Below are 20,326 nucleotides of genomic sequence, written 5' to 3' on the forward strand. Positions count from 1 at the left end.
TCCACACCACGACTGAACATGTATGCGGGGCCCATATTAAACAAGTATCTTGGGTAGACCAGGTACAGCGCCAGCAACAGGCTGATCGGCATATTCAACATCTCCTGTATAAACGCATCAAAGATCGTCTCCTTCGCACTGTACACCTCAGTCAGGAACTCTCTTCCCCAACAAGGACTCAAGAACTCGAGAATCTCATGATCCCTCCTCGTCTTCAGCTCACCCCACGCGTGCTCTCTCCAAAATCCTCCAATCGTGACCTCGTTGGCTGCCGTGACGAACCTGCCAACCGTCATCCCCTTTTCCTCAGCTTTTCCCAGTTGCTCCTCGAGAAACTCCCAGATCTGCTTCACCAGAGGCGGCGCATCCTCTCTTGTTTTCCTCGTGGCATTTTCCAACCTTGGGCTTAAGAAGGGCCATCTGCCTCCCTCTTGCGCCAACCGATTCCCCATCGACTCCAGTTGTTTCTCCGATGTGGCCACGTTCTGCCTTTCGTTGTTTGGCCCTCTAGATCTGCTGGTCGAGCTCGTAATGGTCAACTCCATGTCCCGAAACCACAGACTAGCCGTCAGGTGAATTATCACTGGGTGATCATCCCTAAGGATCGGGCTGAGCTTGAGTTGCCTGGCAAAGTTAGATATTTCCAGTAGGAGGACCTCGTCTAATACGATGAGGATATCAGCCAACTCGTGAAAGCCTCTCAATGCATGGGAGACGTCCGCCCACGCTGCCGCGAGTTCTGACTTGCACAGCCTCAAGTTCGTCGGTTCCAATTCTCGGTTGGGAGCTGCCATCAGGACACGCCACCCATTCCCCTCGGCGATCAAGATCAAGATCGCGTACACGAATTGCAGAGCCAGTGGCATGCTCGAGTACCCGGGGGATGTTGTGAACGCCACTCTTGTCTTGGCGCCGAATCTTGAGGCAACATTCTCCTGTACTTCATTAATCGCCGCGAATAAGGTCTGGATGGCCTCCCAGATCCTTTTTGGCGTAGGTTCACCACCCTTGAGCTGCTCAAGAAATCCCGTTGCGTGCAGATGATCATTCATCCCCGCAAACAGCAGTAACTCAGGTTCGCAGGGCATTTCTGACTTTATTGCCACTACCAGGGTCAACATCTGGTTCAGTTCCGCACCCGGCAAGGTGTATATCAGGGTTTCTGGCCAAAACAACTTGGGAGACGTACCTTCGAAATCTGATCCTGCCACGATCACCACCCTTGCTGCAGCTGGGTCTGCTCTGTCGTAGACCGCTAAGGTTTTGGCCAGTTGCGCCTGCCCACAGGGTTTCCCATATCGGGGGTCATTGGCCAATTTTGCGCCTTCATATTCGGCGTCTGGTAACTCCATCTCTCTTGGGTTCATTAGTTTGTCGACCACTCTCAACTGTGCTGGAGTGGCCACTCTAATTCTGGCAATGCTGGTCCGGTGCTTGGGAGGCTCCACCACCAGTCCCGGGCTCCCCAAGGACTTGAGAGGTCTGTAATTAATTGGTCCCATAATCGACCTAGTGGGAATTCCACTCAGGTCTGCTGTCTCTGTCAACTTCGCTCTCGAGAAACGCGTTTCATGAGCCTTCAACCAGTCCACGCACTTGTGCCTCCCCAAGTCTTCATGTGAGACCTGCTCAAGACCCAAAGCCCTCGCTAGCTCCTGTCTACACTCTAGGTCTTCCAGATCCAGTTCCTTGACCTTCTCCTCATACTTCTGTCTGCTGGTCTCCAGTGGCTTCTCTGACCTCTTTTTCTCCGCAACCACCACTGAGGACATTACCGACCCCTGGGGAGTTGCTGATGTCACTTCATCAGCTTCCATGGGCGTGGTGCTCGGCAACTTGGCCCGGCTATTCCTCTCACTATCTCTAGAATCGGCCCTCTCGCCCAAGCGACTCGACAAAGATCTCGGGTTGAAGAAGGGTGGGTTTGGGGGTGGCCCGAACGTGACCTGTGCTGTTTCCAGCAAATCCGTCTCTAGCGCGCATATATGCTTTTGAAAGACGTCGTTCAACCATTCCACCCCTCTGGGCCTGTCAAAGTGAATGCCATCCGCAGATGCATTGTCAGGGAAAGAGGTTAATTCCATTTGCTCAGCCACGTCCAGTAGCCTAAGGGGAAGGACACTCCTCTGATGAATCTTCCTGATTGTTTCGTTCAGGCTGCGCACTTTCGTATTCATCTCTACCGCATGTTGATCCGCTCCCATGTTGTAGGGAACAGTACACACCGTGAGAATGGACGGGTCCATTTGGATCCGTATCTCCTCGAGAATGCAGCTCATCTTTTCATGCAGCCTTGTCACCTTCCTCGCTTCCCCCCTTGACACATCATTCGTCCCGACCATCAGGGTGACTGTGTACACGCTCACCATCCCTAGCATCTCAAGAGTCGCTAACATCTGCGGCGTTGCGGCTCCGGCGAAGCTCAAGATTCCCGTTTGCCAATGGGATTGGATCCGGGTCAGCACCCGCAGCAAGCTGTCTCCAATGATCAAGTGAACCGAGCCTTCAGGCACTCGAGGATACGTGAAGTACTCCACCCAAGTCGCATCGTGGAAGCAATCTCTTCTCTCTCTCTGCGCCGGATTCCAGTCTATACGATTGTGCTTGCGATATCTCCCATCCGTATTCTTCTTGTAGCTCGAGATCATCACACTCCTGACAGGCTGTTCCCCCCAAGTCGAGGGTAAATCCACTCTTACCGGACTCTCGCGATTCCTCAGCTGTAACCTCTCCTGCAACTCTTTCAGCCGTGACGAGCCGCCACTACTACCTGGGGTCGAACTCGGTGTGTATCCAGGCAGCGCGACGTCCATCAATGGTCGTATTACTTGAGTCTCCATTCCACGCAGGGAGGACGTTGATTCGGGTGGTATCCATACCTCCAGCCCCTCATTCATATGTTCTTGCGCCGCACGATCGAGGTTGAATCGTCCCTTTGACCTAGGAGCTTCGTCCACCTCCATGCGTGACTCTGGCCTTGAGACAGTCACTACCCGCTCTTTGGGCCTAGCCCCTTTTTGCATATCGAGCTCGCGCTGTTGTTGCTGGATCCTCTCAAGTTTTGCTTGGTCTCTCTCGAGAGCCTGCTTCAGCTGCTCACAATTCGCGGCATTCTCCCGCACCCTTTCTGCCTGCAGCCGTTCCGCCTTCATTATGTCCAATTCTCTCCGCGCTTGATCCCTCTCGAGCATCGCTTGATCCCGGTCGAGGTTCGCCTTATTCTTCTCCCGCTGGGTTCTCTCGAGTTCTTTTTTCATGGCACTGACGTCCGGATAAGCCTCCCCCGTCTGCTGTGCCCGTGACATCGACGGTACTTTACTTGTACTCTGGCTCGCGGGCCTGACTGATGGTCTGGCCGGCAGTGGGAATTCCCCCGCGCCATACTCTGTGTTGTTGTTTAGACCAGGGTTCCTCGCCAAATCGAACCCCCTTATCGCTCCATCCACGTTCCAGGACAGCCATCTGGTCTGTGCTTGATCGGACACCCCTTCAGTGGTGTAGCCTACCATCAAGACCGCCTCCGTCGCAGACTCTCGACACTCGCCCTCATCCTCCAATTGTAGGATGGCGTTCAGCATCACTGCCATTCTCTCGTTCACTTGAGTGTAATCCAGATCTCTCAGCCGTCTGTACAGTTCGTCAAGTGTGGGCTTTTTCAGAGCCGATGGCATGGACTTCCAGTATCGATCGGCCATTTCTGTGACTTCGATTGACTCTTTGAGTATTAGTACTTGAGTTTTACCTGAGCAACTTGAGTTTTACCTGAGCAACTTGAGTTTTACCTGAGCAACTTGAGTTTTACCTGAGCAACTTGAGTTTTCTTGAGATGTCGTTCTCTTCTTTTGATTAAATACAGATGAGTAGTCAATTTGAGATCAACAAATCAATCTGAAAATAACACCCGATATTTAGACCGACGAGCTGTGTTCCTAACCAGAAAGCCCCATTACTTTTATGATTAAAAACCCTCCCCTTTTCGCCCTACTAAAATGATTCAATTTGAATTTTCTAAAAAAAACATGCAGACACATTTTATGTTTTAGCACCATCATTCATTTAAAATGATAATTGTCATGCCAATCACCCATGAGATCCCTTACCTGTTTCGTACCCCAATACCTAGCTCAAGATTCTTCCCTCACACCCGACTCGACGCTCCCGTGTACCTGACTCAGGCGATGCTCAAGTAGTACTTCTTGTGAAGATGCACCACTATCTCCGTTTCTGCAAAGACCACATGAAGAATGGCGTACAATTCCCTCGAGCTCAGTTTGCCCCTGTTTGGGTCGTACACCGGCACCGAGACCTCCAATATTCCTCTTTCAATCATGAAGTCGCGTAGTCTTGTCAGAGCCAATATCACGTGTTCGGGATCGATTGTGTTCCTGTCGTTGACTCTCGTTACTAGGAAGCAGAGGTATTTGCCCGGGACTTGTGCCACTGACGGTGGAAGCGCCGCCATGCCTCCCAATCCTGGCCTCTGTCTGAAAAGAAACTCTACGTTCTGGTATTCTCTTTTGAAGTCAGCCTCCAATCTTGATTTGAAACTCATGTCCGCCGTGATGCAGATCGCGCTGGTCCTGTTTGACAGGATGAAGTCGCTATCCGTTATCATGATGTTCTCTGAGTATTCATTGGGTATTTCGAATTTCGTTTTGAAATTCCTTCCTATGGTAGGCTCTGGTTCTTCTTCCTCCAGTTCCAATCCGCTTGTTTCCCTCACTTCCTTGAGCTTCTTTATCATCGAATTTTCGGTGTGGGTAAGTCCTACCCCCACTCCCCGGACAAAAATATTTATCGACGTCCCCGTCGATGTAGTCGGGTCTGAATTGTCTTTAGGGATGTCCAGTGGCCTGTCTGTTGCTGTCCATCCGAAAAGAGGCTCCGCTGTCTTCATGTACTTTGCTGCTGATACATCGACTTGCTGCATGCTTTGTCCTTCGTGACCCTCGTCTTTGACATCACGCATCCACTCTAGAATCCTCAAGTTCGTATTCTCCCTCCTTTCTATTTCACCCTGCTCGAGATCCGTCTCCACTTCTGGCGTCGAGTAATCATCCTGCGGATAATGTCCACCATCGTCAATGACCTGCCATTCCTCTCCAGCTTCCAGTTCGCCTACGCCTAGTAGTTCATCGCTTAACTTTTCTGGCTGTATCTTATCGATCAAGAAGTCATCCCCGTACCTATTGTACCTCATGCCTGTGCGTTTACGATTGCCCGTCCTGGTTTCCGGTGGTGTTGGTCGATCCGGTTCCATCCACTTCGGTACCTCGTTTTGCTCTGGGTCGTTCCAGTCTTCTTCTACAAATGAACCTGCATCCGACTCCACTTCTATCTTTTCGTTGTCGTCCAAACTCAAGTTCTCATTACCATCATTTTTCTCTCTGGTGCCTTTCTCATTCACTTCGCACGCTGGTTCCACCACCAGGTAGTCAAGACCCTCCATGTCTTTCGGCAGGCACCAATCCTCCGGGGACGGAACGTGAGGTTTCAGATTTTCGTAATGTGCTGCTCGCCCTGTACTCAAGCGATAGAACCTTCCTTGTTGATGTACTTCCGTAATCATGAACGGTCCTCTCCATTTCTTGAGTAGTTTCTTTGTTCCCTTGGGCGGTATGACGTTTTGAAAGACCCACACGTATTGGCCCACTTCGTATGGCTTTGCTCTCAGTATCTTTTCGTCATATTTCTTGCGTTGCCTCGTTTGCGCTTGTGCCGTGTTTCTCCGACATAGCTCGTTCAGCTCTTGTTGTCTTTTGATCGCTTCCTTCACGTATGCTTGAGGCGACGTCCTCTTCCCCTCGTACTCCGGATAGAAGAATGTCAGAGGCATTGCCCTTTCCCTGCCCGTCAACATCATGAAAGGGCTGATACCCGTTGTAGAGTGCTGGGTACTATTGTAGGCTCCTACTACCTGTGGCAGGTATTTGTCCCAGTCCGTCATGTACCTTGAGCAGTACACCCTGAGCATGTTGACTAGACCCTGTTCTGTCTTTCTACCAACCCATTGGTCTGTGGATGATAGGTCGTCGAGTGTGCTTGAGCAATGTGTGACCTCTTCATCAATTCTTTCGTTAAGTCCCCCACAAAAGCCTTGCCGTTGTCTGACTGGAAAGTCATTGGGCAACCATACCGCGATATCCAATGCGTTATCAGGTGATCACATGTTTCCTCTGCTGAGGCTGTCTGGCACGGAACTGCTTCCGCCAACTTGGTGAAGTGATCTATTATAACTAGTATTTGGTTATAACCCGATTCCGTCATACAGATTTTCTGATGGTCTATCTGCACCACTTCATTGAATTCCGAACTCTCGACAGACTTGAGGGGAAACTTCATCTTCCTTGGGTCTTTTACTTGAAGGCATGCTAGGCAGGCATTCACCCATCTCTCGCAAGCTTTTCTCATTCCCGGCCAGTCAAACCTGTGAAGTATCCTTTGTTGTACTTTATCTATCCCCTGATGGCCCATTTGGTCGTGTGATCTGAAGAGCACTTCCGTTTGGTACAGTTGAGGTAGTATGATGAGGTTGTGTTTGTGTAATATCTTTTCCTCATCTCTTCTCTTGCACGCTACCACCCCTTCCGCTGTGTGGTAAAGTAAGTCTCTCTTTTCTTTGTAGAACTGGCTCAAGATCTTGTAGCTGTCTTCCTCAAGTTCCCCCTTCTCCTTGACTCCAGAATGGATCCATTTGGAGAGGTTACTTGTCATTTTGTCATTCTTCTGGGCCCTTATTAGGTCAGACAGTCTATATCTCGCCTTAACGTGCTCCTTTAACGCCATGATCTGTCCATTCATCTCACCAGGATTGTGGATGTCATCGCTCAGTTTCACACATATTATCCTTTTCATGATCTTCATGTCGTCCTCTGGTACCAGATTCGTTCTGACGTTTGAGTTGCACGATAGTTCCCTAAGAGGCTTTCTTGAAACTGCTATTTTCTCGAGCTCTGTTCCACCTCGTACCTCTTGCATTTCCAGATTGTACGTTCCTGAAGATGGATCTGTCTGTAATTCCCTGTCGTGCTGTCTCATCTTCTCTTCCGCCAGTATCATGCATAGACTGTCTTGATCCTCACTGCTCTCGTCCGAGTCTTCATCCCATTCTTTACGCTCCCCGGACAATTTTCCTTCTCTGGTTTCGTCTTCTTCCATGAATCTGGACCACTCCCCGGACTCTTGATCTAATCCCAGGTGTTCAATTTCTTCTCTGAATGTCACTTTCTTATCCCTGACTTTTGTTTGCTCCAGAATTTTTTCGGGGATTTTCTCAACTAGTGATCGCACAACTTCCTTGCTATCAGTGGTGATTCCTTTTGAGACGTCAGTATTGTTCACTGTTTTTTCTCTCCGAAGTATGGTTAGTTCCGGTGCCTCCTGACTTTTCCCTTGGATCACGGGTTTGTCATCCGATAGTTTCTCAAGCAACCTCATTAAGTCTTCATCTATTTGGACCGTTCCCTCCTCTACCTGGGTGAGATCGTGACCTTTTGCCTTGAGTGTTTCCCTCACGATTTTGGACTTGAGCATTATTCCTACCGGAATCCCTCTGCTTTTCTTCAAGATGGTCTTTTCAAGAGACTCTTTTGGCAATTCGGGATGATCTTCAATCGGTTTACCTGATTTGTCCAGCCATCTCGTGAGTGGAAGACTGTCGTATGTTTCATTGTCCATAAAGGAGAAACCATCTTTGATCTCAGGTCTGTCCGCCTCTCTTTGTTCTTGTCTCTCGTAGAACTCCGTCTTCTTGCTCAAGCTGTCGGCATTTTGATGTTTGTCTCGCGTTCTATGTTCAATTATCATGTTGTATCCGTCCAAGCGAACTATCCATCTCCCAATGTAGCTCTGGTCCATTGAGTACGTTTTCAGCCAGCTTAATGCTCGGTTATCTACTCGCAGTTTGAAAGGTTCACTGCCTAGGTACGCTCTGTATTTCTCGACAAAGGTGACCACTGCGAACATCTCTGCTTTCGGTGCTCCGTACTTCATTTCTGTGTCACTTAGGACTTTGCTCCCGTATGCTATTGGTCTCAAGACTGTCTTCCCATTCCATTCTTGTTCTTGATGGAGAACCCCAGAAATCGCGACTACCGACGCATCTGTGTCCAGCACGTACATCCCCTTCTCAGTCGGCATACCCAGTACTGGTGCCTCACATAGCTCTTTCTTTATTCTCTGGAATGACTCTTCTGCTGCGTTGTTCCACGTGAACTTCTTGCCCTTGTGTCTCATTAATTGTTGCATCGGGTATACCTTGTCCGCATAGCCTTTGATGAACTCCCTGTAATAGTTAGCGAAGCCCAGGAAGCTCATCAACTGGTGCTCTGTCTTCGGTGATTTCCAGGTTAGGACTGCTTCCACGGCGTCTGGGTCAGGTCTGATGCCGTGCTTGTCTACCATCCTGCCCAAATATTTTATTGAGTCCTTGAGTATTTCACACTTTGATGGTTTGCACTTCAGCCCCGATCTTTTCATGCACGCGAACACCTCATCAAGTCTCTCAATGTGGTCTTCTAGTGTTGGCGTTGCTATTACCACGTCGTCCACATAGCACATTACCAGGTTGCCGTACTTCTTCGTCACGCCTATCAGCGCGTGTGCCATCAGCCGTTGAAACGTGGCTGTGGCATTGCAGAGTCCAAACGGCATCCGTTTCCATTGAAACAGACCTAACTCGCAGGCGAACCCTGTCTTGTCCCTGTCTTGTTTCCTTAATGGTACCTGCCAAAAAGCCGAGCCTAAATCAAGAGTCGTAAAAAATTTTGCATCACCTAACTTCGAGAGGCTTTCATCAATTCTAGGTATGGGATAGGCATCCTTCACCGTGACGGAGTTCAGGTATCGAAAGTCACAACAGAACCTCAACTGGTCGCCTTTCTTTTTGGCCATCACTACTCCACACGCCCACGGTGACTTGGATGGTTCTATCATGTCATACTCTAGTAACGTCTCGATTTCTTTTCTACACGCGTCCGATTTGTGTGGGGTCATACGCCTCGCCCCCTCCCTGTGCGGTACCGCGTTTTCCTCAAGTTCTATTTCATGCTCCACAAAATTACAACACCCGATATCCGCCTTATGCCTCGAGAAAACTTCTTCGTTCCGCTCTAGTACGTCTTTGATGGCTTCGAGCTGTTCATCTTTCAGTTTGCCCCTCAAATGTTCAATCTCCGGCAGAACCGGTTTATCTGTCTGCATCTCATCTAGTGTGTGTCGCTCTGGAAAGTTTGAACAGCTCGACAGCCCATCGTCCGTTTCTGACTTAAGTGATTTAATTAGGCCTGAAGAATATTTAATTTTTTGCAATCGTCTCAAGATACAAATTTTATACCTGTGATTGGGACAATCAACAACTTCATTTTGTTTTAAGTTCTCAATCGTTTCATATCGAGTTTTAACCGGCAAAGCATATCCCAGTTTCCTCCCTCTCTGTATCGTGATCGGTATGTCAAGGGTATTCAACAAGACACTGACGCAGAGACCACTCTTCGTTATCGAAAATGATCTTCCTAAAACAGCAGCACTTTGACTATTAGGGTTTGGAACTATACATACTTGCTTATTGTCACTTAGTTCATTGTAGTTTTTCATCCTCAAGCTCACGATTGCTGCTTCATTAGCTTTTAGCCTCACTCTCCTACTCAAGAATACCGGTGCTTTGTTTTCATTTGCCATTATTAAATTTACCGGTTTGATTGCGTACCTCCTATCCGGGTTCCGTATCCTGAACATTGCATTATTTAGATCAATCGTTACGTCGAAATTCCTGATGAAGTCTCTGCCCAAAATGAATTGGTCAGATTCATCCAGGTTTTCTACCACGATGAAGCTCATCCACAGGTTACGTTCTCCCAAATTGAGGGCTATTATCGGCGTCCTGCCTAGCACCCGAAGGGCCCCTTTGTTCGCAGCTGACAGCCGTATTCTCGAGTCTATCAAATCATCTTTGTTGAAGCCCATTCGCTCCCAAGTCTCAATTGGTATGACACTCAAGACCGCTCCCGTGTCAAGTAACCCACGTAACTGAGTCTTCTTTCCACTTATGTCCAACACGTGCCCTGTCACGTCTGCTTCCGTTCCGATGTGCATTGCATCTTCTTCAAGCATAGCACAGTGTCCAATCGATCTTACTTTCAATTCCTCCTTCCCTACATAGATTTGTCCAATCAGGTCTTCGTCGCATGTTATCATCGTCTTGGTATAGATGTTGATTCCATCTATGTTTAGCATAACCTCGTGTGGACCGTAAGCTTCAGTGTATCTGTTATCAACACGTACCGACTTGCTGCCCCCTCTCGTGAGTAGTGCCCTGAGCGCTCTAGCAGTAGTTCGTGGACTTATTCCACTCAAGTAGTCTGCATACACGTCAATGTGCATTAACGTCTGGTCGCTCGGCTCGCTCAAGTTTCTAGTCACCTCGTGGCCGCCCACTGTGATTATCGACATTATTCTTGCTCCGATTTTCGATATTCCAAAGGGTTTACCTGTCACCATTTTCACGGTGTTACAATTCCCGTTCTTTGTTGAGCCCGTTCTAGCCTCTGGTACTACGTTCGTTCCGGTTAATGCTTCGTTAAAATTCTGTCTCTCGATCTCCAACTTTAGTCGTTGCTCTATTTCTTTCGCAGCCAGATCTTGTTTCACTTTGGCAATTGCTTCCGTCGCCGCTCTCTCATAATTTATCTCTAGAAAGCTCCCGGCCGCGGACTCTAACGCACCGCTAACATGTGTTACAGCTTTCACTGTCTTCGTCGGCAATTCGGTGTTTGGTGCCCCTAAGTTCCTAGATTCGAACTCGTTTTGCCTGTTCCGCTGATTCTGCACCGCCGCTAATGCCAACTTATGTTTGGGGTGATTCTGGTCCTTGACCGCTTCCCAGAACAAGGGACAATCCATTCTGAAGTGCCCCTCCTGGTTACAGAAAAAACATCTGGCGCCTATCTTGATGATTAAGCCATTATAGTACTCGTGTTCCTCCATCTGACTCATGTCCTCCTCATCCGGTGCATAACCTAGGCTCTTCATGCCTTGTTTGTACGTTGTGCAGTCAGCCACATGATGATCCGCTGACCCGCAGTTCGCGCATGATCTGCGCTTATCCATATCATCTCTAGGTTTGTACCATGATGACCTCTGGGGTTGGCTTCCCCCTTGCGTGTTCCTGTTTTCAGAATATGAGTACTTCTTAGGTTTCATCAGCATGTATTCTCTTGATTTCTGTCTCATTTCTTCTGGGGTGGGTGCGCTGTCCTTCGACAACGTGTAGTATGTTGCTAACATTGTCCTTAAGTCATCACTTTTCACCCCATCAATGAACTTCGAGGCAATGCTAAAGTTCCGTCTGTTTGTCGACTCCTCTGGGTCACTCCTCCTTCTCAAGCTCTCGAGGTCATCTAGGAACCGATCTATTGACTCGTCGTCCCTCTGTCTCCTTTTTTCAAATCGCATCATCGCTTGATGACCCTTCATGCCTGAGCCGAATCTGTTCAACAGTATTTCAAAGATTTTGTCCGCGGTGTCGCGTTCTTCTTCTTTCTTCGCAACCACACACTTTAATGCCGTGCCTTCTAAATTGCTGAGTATGGCTGTGCACGCTTGTCTTTCGTCACTCAAGTTATCTTGCTCTAGATGTAGTCTCATCACTTCCACCCAAGTGTCAATGCATCCATCGGAGTCATCTTTGAATTCTTTTGGCTTCTTGAATGTTTTTCTTGATTTTCCCTCTCTCCTGTCGCTCGAGTCAGTGTTCCTCGTGGCGAAGGCCTCTAGAGTCCTGTTCATCATCTCCCAAGTGCTGGCCCATGTCATAGCATCCGGTCCTGAGTTGCTGTTGGCTGTTGAATCTCCCGGACCAGTCGTCGTGTTCGACGTTCCACTCTTCATTATTGTTTTCGCAGCTGTTGGTGCTATGCTTATCGCGTCCCTGGGTATGGGCAACGGTGTCGATTGCCGTTTGTTTCTTTGTGGTTCTACAAAATCAACTCTGGTGCCTTGCGTACGATCCGCTGCCGGTCTCTCTTGTGGTGTAGAACCTCTCAAGATTGCATCCAACTTCGCCTGTATTGCACACGAACTCTCTGCTTGACTCTTGCTCATTGTGTCCATTCTCCTTTCCAGGCTCCCTAATTGGCTGTTAACATCATCATATCGGTTCTTCAACTGTTGCATGTCTGTTTTGATGTTCTTTTCTCGTTCTTCATTGGTGGCCTCTACCTTGTCTGACATTTCCTTGAGTCTCTCCTCTGTTGCTTTAGCTAGGTTAAAATAACTGTCTAGATACTCGTGCTTGTTGTATCTTATCTCCTTTTTTATCACCTCTCTGTCTTCTTCACTGTTCTTAAGTCTTTTGTCGATCTGATTTAATTTCGCCAACAAATCGCCCAGCTCAATGGTAGTCTCTTCATGGTCAGCCGTGTGTTTCTCTTCGGCCATAGCCTCTGCTTTAGCTTGTTCCTCATTCTGGCCGGTTTCTGTCGCTTTCGTGCTCACTGTACCAAATGTTCGTGCTCTTTCTGCTTTTGGCTCTTCAGTCACGTTTTCTTTCGTTTTTATTCCGAACATTATTCCCAATTTTTCCGTAAAAGATGTCCTCTTTACTTGAGAGTCTTCTTTCACCGTTTCTTCGGTGTTGCCTATTGCATCTTCCGCGTCATCTATCGGTGAGAACTCTATGGGTTTCTGGTTCGGTTCCTCTGTATTGGGCATTGGAGTTGACTCTGTCGCCATCTTCCCTGTTTCATCCACACTTTGATCGGGTGTCTCTAGATCAATCTCGATGGTGGGTTCTACTCTCTCCCCTTCCGTGCCCTCTTTCGCCCTGTTCTCCGCTGTACTCCTTGTGCTGACCATGTTAACTGAAAAGTTCTTCTTTGTTATCTTCGGACCCATTGGTGTTGCCTTGCTTAGCGACGAATTATACTTAGCTTCGGTCGATCTTTTTTCAGCTACCGGTACCCTGCTCCGCCTCATTATTTACAATTGTTATTATTTACAATATTATTATCTACAAAAATTCTATTCAAAGTTTAAAAACTCCAAGGAAAAAGAAATTAATAATTCGCTAAAAACAATTTTTCTTGAACTCTTGTAAGCTCTTTCGTGTTAGGTTAGGATAGGGAACGTGTTGAACGTGTTGTTATACTTGGTGCTTCAACCTAACCTATTACTTTTGTAGTACCCCCTTCCTAATGCTGTTCCAAGACTTTCTCTTTACCGTCCCAAGACCGTTCAGCGTTGTCCCAGTACTTCTCGTTGGTACCTTTAGACCAGCGTCCCAAGACCAATGGCCCAAGGCTAACGTCCCAAGACCAACGTCCCAAGACTAACGTCCCAAGACCAATGTCCCAAGACTAACGTCCCAAGACCAATGTCCCAAGACTAATGGCCCAAGACCAACGTCCCAAGACTAACGTCCCAAGACCAATGGCCCAAGACCAATGTCCCAAGACTAACGTCCCAAGACCAATGGCCCAAGACTAATGTCCCAAGACCAATGGCCCAAGACCAACGTCCCAAGACTAATGGCCCAAGACCAACGTCCCAAGACTAACGTCCCAAGACCAATGGCCCAAGACCAATGTCCCAAGACTAACGTCCCAAGACCAATGGCCCAAGACTAATGTCCCAAGACTAACGTCCCAAGACCAATGTCCCAAGACCAATGTCCCAAGACCAATGTCCCAAGACCTATGTCCCAAGACTAACGCCCCAAGACCAATGGCCCAAGACCAATGTCCCAAGACTAACGTCCCAAGACCAATGGCCCAAGACTAATGTCCCAAGACTAACGTCCCAAGACCAATGTCCCAAGACCAATGTCCCAAGACCGCTTCGTACCAAGACTGCTCTGGTCCAAGACTGCCCCAAAGTTGCACTGTCCCAAGACTGTGTTGCTCCAAGACTGTCCCCAGACTGCAATGTCCCTAGACTAGTTCGGTACTGTCCCAAGACTCGTTACTGAGTGTCTGGATATAGGATTTCTTTCTTCTTCGTTGTAGGGACTCCTTGGTTGTCTGTACCTTGTACCACCACTCAAGCTCTAGTGAAAATTTTCCCAAAAACCCTCTCTTGGTTGCCAAATCTGGCCCCCCTTTTTTAGTTACCTCTTTTTGAATGTTCCCAGCAATTGGGAGCCACAACTTGTGTGCAGGTATCTTGTGATCACCTGTTTGTATTAAAAAGCAATCGCAAATCTTCCCCAAAACGCAACAATGTCTATAGAAAAAGTAAAATTCTGTACCGAAAAAATAACAAAACAGAGTAATCGACCCACCTAAAATTCAAAGGAGACAAATGTCAACCTTCTTTCAAAAAAAATGTCTGGTACCTAATTGCCACGCGTTTTCCTCCCCCCACTAGTCGTCTTATGAGGTGTCACGAAAACTGTCTATATCCGTTCCCCCCTACCGATCCAACCAGCGTACCAATCTTAACTCGAGATAAGTTTTGGATGTCCACCTATTGTTACCACGCGTGTTGATGGCTAATGTAACTAAATCAACGATGTCGATTAACTAGTTACTCTAATTCCCCCCTTTTTACAATTTACAATCGCCAACCTCTAACTTAACCAGTCCCCCTGCTAACCTCCCCCCTGTTTAGCCCCCCTCTTAAGCCGAAAAATCCCTTAAGCGCCGGGTGCTAAACCTCTCTTGAGAAAACCGTAGACCTGTTTCCAGGTCTGCTTGAGTAAAAACTGCCTCAAAACAATGGGACTCCGCTTATCCAATTTTACACTTATTTCTTATAATGTAATGTGGATTCTAACGATACCCGTTGTCCGACCTGAGAACACCCTTGTGCGTCCTCTTGTGGTGGCCCTGTGCTGGTTGTCTCTGTTCTGCCCTTGACAGCAGACCCACTTTCCCACTCGACTGGTCACCTCTTCCAATCAAGTCTCTTGGTGGTCCGTTTCGATCCTTGTGAACCTCTTTCCCACTCGACTGGTCACCCTTTCCAGTCAAGTCTCCTAGTGGTCCGGTTGGGTCGCAATCTATCTAAAAACCCTTAACAACGCCCCCCACTCGGGCACCCTACCAAGGTCACTGCTAGTTGATCGAAAAATTGCTAGATTGATCGAAACGATCGGTCTTGTAAAACAGTATGTGTATACTATTTAATTAATACAAAGGTTCGATCCAACTAATTTGGTATCAAAGTCACTGTCTTTTTTCGTTTTATAGTTTTTGTTCCTATTTGTTTTCCTTTTTTGCTCGTGTTTTTGTCCCCCTAGTTGCCCCCCTTTACTCGGTTAGCTAAGCCTCGTTCGGAGAGCGTACCAGGAAGTTTTCTTGAGTTTTCTTAAAAAGCTATCACGGTACAACCGGAAGGTTTACACGTTCCCGCTGAACCGTACCACCGGTACTCTAGAATGGGCATGTAGCCCGGAGCTGTGTCAAGTGGGTTCGACTCCGTAGTCATGATGTCGTAAAAACACCCAGGAGCGCCATAAAAACACTATGTAACAGTCGCCTACTTTAGTCACATATGAGGCTTAAGAAAAATAGGCCCTATAACCATTGGCTCAAGAGTCAGGGACACTATCTCTTGTGTTTTTCCGCCTCAAGAACGGTCGGAGCCAATTCGGTTCGCTTGCGACATGAGACTGGAACCCATTACAGCTTAAAGGCCACTACCAAAATACCCCCCCACTCTAGAAATAGAAACGTCCCCATACTTAGGTCTCGGAATACCCAAAATACATGAACGCCATTAAAAACCGGGTCGGAACCATCCGCTTAGTTACTTTTTATTGGACAGTGGAACTTTGATCCATTTCAGATGGATCAACCTAAAACTCGCCTTATCTCAACATAACTATCATAAAATGCACTCGAGAAATTTAAATTGGAACTTACATATCGACGCACTTGAGTATGAGGAGTGAGTTAAAGATGAGCAGCTTGAGAATTAACTAATATAACTAAATAAGTTTTAAGGCCAATTAGTTTCAATAACGAAAGTAAGTTCTGTCTCAAGAATTGAAGTTTTCGTTTGGACCATTAGGACACTCGAGTAGTCCTCTATTCCGTTGAAGGTCCACACTATTCCATTCGAATAGTGATCCTTCCTCAAGTCAATGTTGTTTTCTCCTGTTTTCGGGATAAGACAGCTCTACTCTCTTGATATTTCGTATCGAGAAATTGCGAACAGCAATCTCCTGCCTTTTTCTTGAGTAGTTTCCCGCTCTTGTTAATTCGGGTGTTCTCATTTCTGACTTTTTCATTTTCAGTTGGTTCGAGAAAATTGAGCATGACATGCTCAATTCGAATTTTGCAAAATTAAAATTTCACTCCAAAATTGCGTATTTCTCAAGGTCAAACCCCTAGACATGACCGACTGGCACACAATTTGAGATTTCGCGACAACTGAAACGTCGAAAAAACACAACAGAATTCATGGAGAAAAACGGTGCACGGCAATTGTGCGATACAGATCGACATTGTAAAAAACAATTTTCAGAAGACCATTCCGAGTTGAAACGATTGTGCCACTACAATTTTTACAACACAAATCCCGAGAACCACGAAGGGTATTGGGACGACGTGTGTCCAGCCTACCGAGAAGAAATAAGACTGTTATTTGTCCAGACACAAGAAACCGGTGTGCCAGTCGGTCATATTTGGAAGTTTGACCTTGAGCAATATCAACAACGCGATTTGATTTTGGGGTGAATGTGACAGTCGACCAGAATTGACAAAAAGACAATTTCTGATGGTTAGCCGCTAACCCAGAGAATTGGCAGTTTTAGAGGATTAGCTTTGTTATTTGGACGATTAGACGAATCGTGAAGGCCGGAAGATTCCGGAAATTCTAAATTTTGAAATTTCGATTTATGACGTCACGTTTCCGAGAAACGTTGAGAATGCCCAATGTAGAAGAAATTCAAAAAGAGAACACAACGACAACGATAGTTGCGAGAGAAACTACGACAGAAAAAACAACAGAGTGTTAGCAAAGATCGCTCCGAATTGTAACGATTGTGTCGCTACAATCGTTACAAGGCCATTCACGCCAACAATGAAGGGTGGTGGGATAGTGAATTCAGCCCAGGGATGTCGAATACTCGGATTTTTTGATATTCGTTATTCGCCGCGGCCCAACTATTCGATTTTCGACTTCGGCCGAATAGTGCCCTTACTATTCGGATTCGGCTTCGGCCAAATGTTACTACTCGAACAACTATTCGGATATTTGGTTATTTTCCCAAAAAACTTAGCATAAAAGTTTGATACAACAAATTCTATAAAAAGTATTGAACATAGCATTTTTCAAGTAGAATTGGCTGGGACTTGCGTAATAATGTAAAAACTATTTAAAAAAGAGACCGTAATTTTAAAACAAGTTTGCTAATGAACAGTTTTATTTCAAAAACCTTTGCTAATGAACAGTTTTATTTCAAAAACCTTTTATTCTTATTTAAGAAAACATTTCGTGAATGATTCTCAGGTGATAATCGATTTTGTAAGTAGTTGCGACTGAGTCGGCATAAAGAAAATAGGCGCTCTGGATCAACACTGGACGGACGAAAATTTTCCAGAAAAGCGAAAATGTCAAACTCATCTAATTGGCAATTGTTATTGAACTCTGCAAAAGACAAACCTTCTTCCACAGCCACATATTGATGATCATTAGACGCCACCTGTGTGGCACTTTCGGGTTCAACAGCGAACTTTCGAATAGTTTCAAAAAAACTCCCCGATTTATTAATCAGGGCAGTGATAACAGGATTGTTATCAATCCACTTACCCAAAACAGTGCGAATTGGAGAATTAAGAGCTGGTTCCATATGTGCCAAATGATTAAGAAATTTTATAACTTTCACAGCTAACGCAGCATCAGACTTGTTGCTTTGCAGAGCCAATGTACACTCCTTCAAAGGTTTCAGTGTTCGACAAATCGACGCAACTTTATCCCAGTCAAAATAATTTAAATCCTCAGATGGCAAAATAGAAATAAGAATAGGTTTCAACTCAAGAAACCTTGTCATGCAGTCATAGAGCGAGTTCCAGCGGGTCTTATTATCAATCACTATGGACAAAATAGTTTGCCCAAGAGCCAATTGAACATTTGCTAGCTTATCTCGTAAAGTGGGGGATTTCTTAATTTTCCTGCACAACTCTCTCAATCGGTGAACAGTTCCGCTTAACATAGTTTCAAAAGTGTTATCATTTTCATCATCATCATTGTCTGAATCACAGTCACTATTTAATGCGTTTAGTTGCTCTTCGTCAAAGTTTTCAGTCTCGTTTCCGACATTGCATATAAACTGCTTGACAATCAGGTTAATAACATGAGCCAAACATGGGAATGTAAATACATTGGCAATGCGGCCAGCTAATTGAACATCCGACCCACAGTCGCTAATAAATAAGGAAATGTCTCTTAATTGTAGACCAAAACGACTTAGCGTTTTTTTCAGATTGATGAGTATTTCTTCGGCCCCACAGAAACCAGTATAATAAATCAAACCCAAGCAAACGCTTTCTCCGCCAACATACAAATATACTCCAATGAACTTTTGTTGTCCGCTGATGTCCATTTGTCAAAACTCAAGGAGAGCATTTGTCGCTTATCACGTGTTACTATCAAATCTTTAATTTTCTGTACTGCTGTTTGGTAATTTACCTCCAGCGCATTGTTGACTGAACAGTAGGTGACTTTACTAAAGTGAAGCTGCTTAAAAAATGATTGTAACGTTGGAGAACGCACAACTTTGTACACTGGTATATTGTCTTCATATACAAGTTTAGCAACTTCATTCAAGCCGTCTTGAACTCTAGCCCGCTTGAAAGGAATTACAGTTTGGTCCGATGCAATGACAGTTTGGACCGTTTTGCTATCACACACTTGCGTGTGTTTAGTCATCGAAGTCGTTGACGCCCCAATACTCTTAATCAAAACATTGCATTTAATGCACTTTCTTCCTTCCGTTTTTCTACCACCTCGATATTCCACAAGAAACTTTTCATGCCATTTTGCCACTCCTTTTTCTTTTCTATACTCGCACTCGGCAGCGACATCAGACTCTTCTACATTAGCCATCTTAAAAAAAACAGAAAAATATTGTGAAACAAAACAGTAAACCAATATTCGGAATATTCGGGTTTTTTAGCAGTGGACCCTGGATTATTCGGTATTCGGCAAAAAAAAAATATTCGGATTCGATATTCGGATTTCAAAATTTTAATATTCGGATTCGGCTTCGAAGTGCCGAATACTCGGTATTCGGGTCGAATACTCGGATTCGAATCGATATCCCTGATTCAGCCTTCCGGAGAGGAAATAAGGGTGTTATTTTCCCGGATTCAGGAATCCGGAGGGGTCTTGAGACTTGAACTTAAACCATTTTATACGAACTTTAGCTTCCTAGTCATGCCCTGAATTGAATTTAATTAACATCTCGAATCATTTTCCAATGATGAGAAGCTAGGAGTTAATGGAAAGGGTTGATCCATCTTCGATAGACATGATGATTTATATCTACTGAACAAAAACAATAGTAAAATAATAAGTAGTAGTAGCCCTGTTTTTGAGAGTGACCTCGTGGTCTGGGGATACTGAGACCCAGCCATGAGCTCACTATTGTGCATGTAAGTAAGTTAATTTGAGCGTTCTGGTCGAAGCCGGAGAACAGTAACGTTTTTGTCGACCCGATGTTGAAAAGACCACCAAAAGAACTGGCTTTGGAAGAGACGGTAAAAAGCATGTAGAGTTTTGTTTAGACGCTGGCCAGTCGTTTCATAGCTTAGCTTTATACTCCGTCGATATGTACTTCCGGGCGAATGTTACATAGATGTTTTTATGGCGCTTCTGGGTGTTATTCTTTTTTAACATCATGATCGGCAGAACCGTAAACGAGCATTCGTTAATGATGAAAATATCTGGATTCATCAATACGGAGGGGTCCAAATAGCATAGTTTTTGGCAAATCTGTTCAGCTAAAGCGTTTTAGATCAGTTTTTTTTGCATTGAACTAGAAGAGTATAGGCCTTCTGAGCTATGATCAATCATTTTAAGGTCGCAAAGAACAGAATTATGAAATAAATTAGGCGGAACCTATAAAAAAGAAATTTTTGACTTCAGAAAAAAGACGTTTTGGTTAATAACTTTGGAACTCCCCGGACAAAACTTTGTTCTCCAGGTCCTGCTTCCTATCACGAACTTTTTCATCTACATCAGACTCCCCGGACAAACTGGTGTTGATCTTGAACTCGCCGGCTCTTCTCACCGTTCGTCTCCCCGGACAAAGAATCTTGCACCAGGTTTCGTTCAACCTTCTCACCTTCTTTATCCTGGTCCACAAAGGTAACGGTTTTCTTCT

The sequence above is a fragment of the Symsagittifera roscoffensis genome, chromosome 2 (genome assembly GCF_963678635.1).
Source record: "Symsagittifera roscoffensis chromosome 2, txSymRosc1.1, whole genome shotgun sequence".
NCBI classification, from domain to species: domain Eukaryota; kingdom Metazoa; phylum Xenacoelomorpha; order Acoela; family Convolutidae; genus Symsagittifera; species Symsagittifera roscoffensis.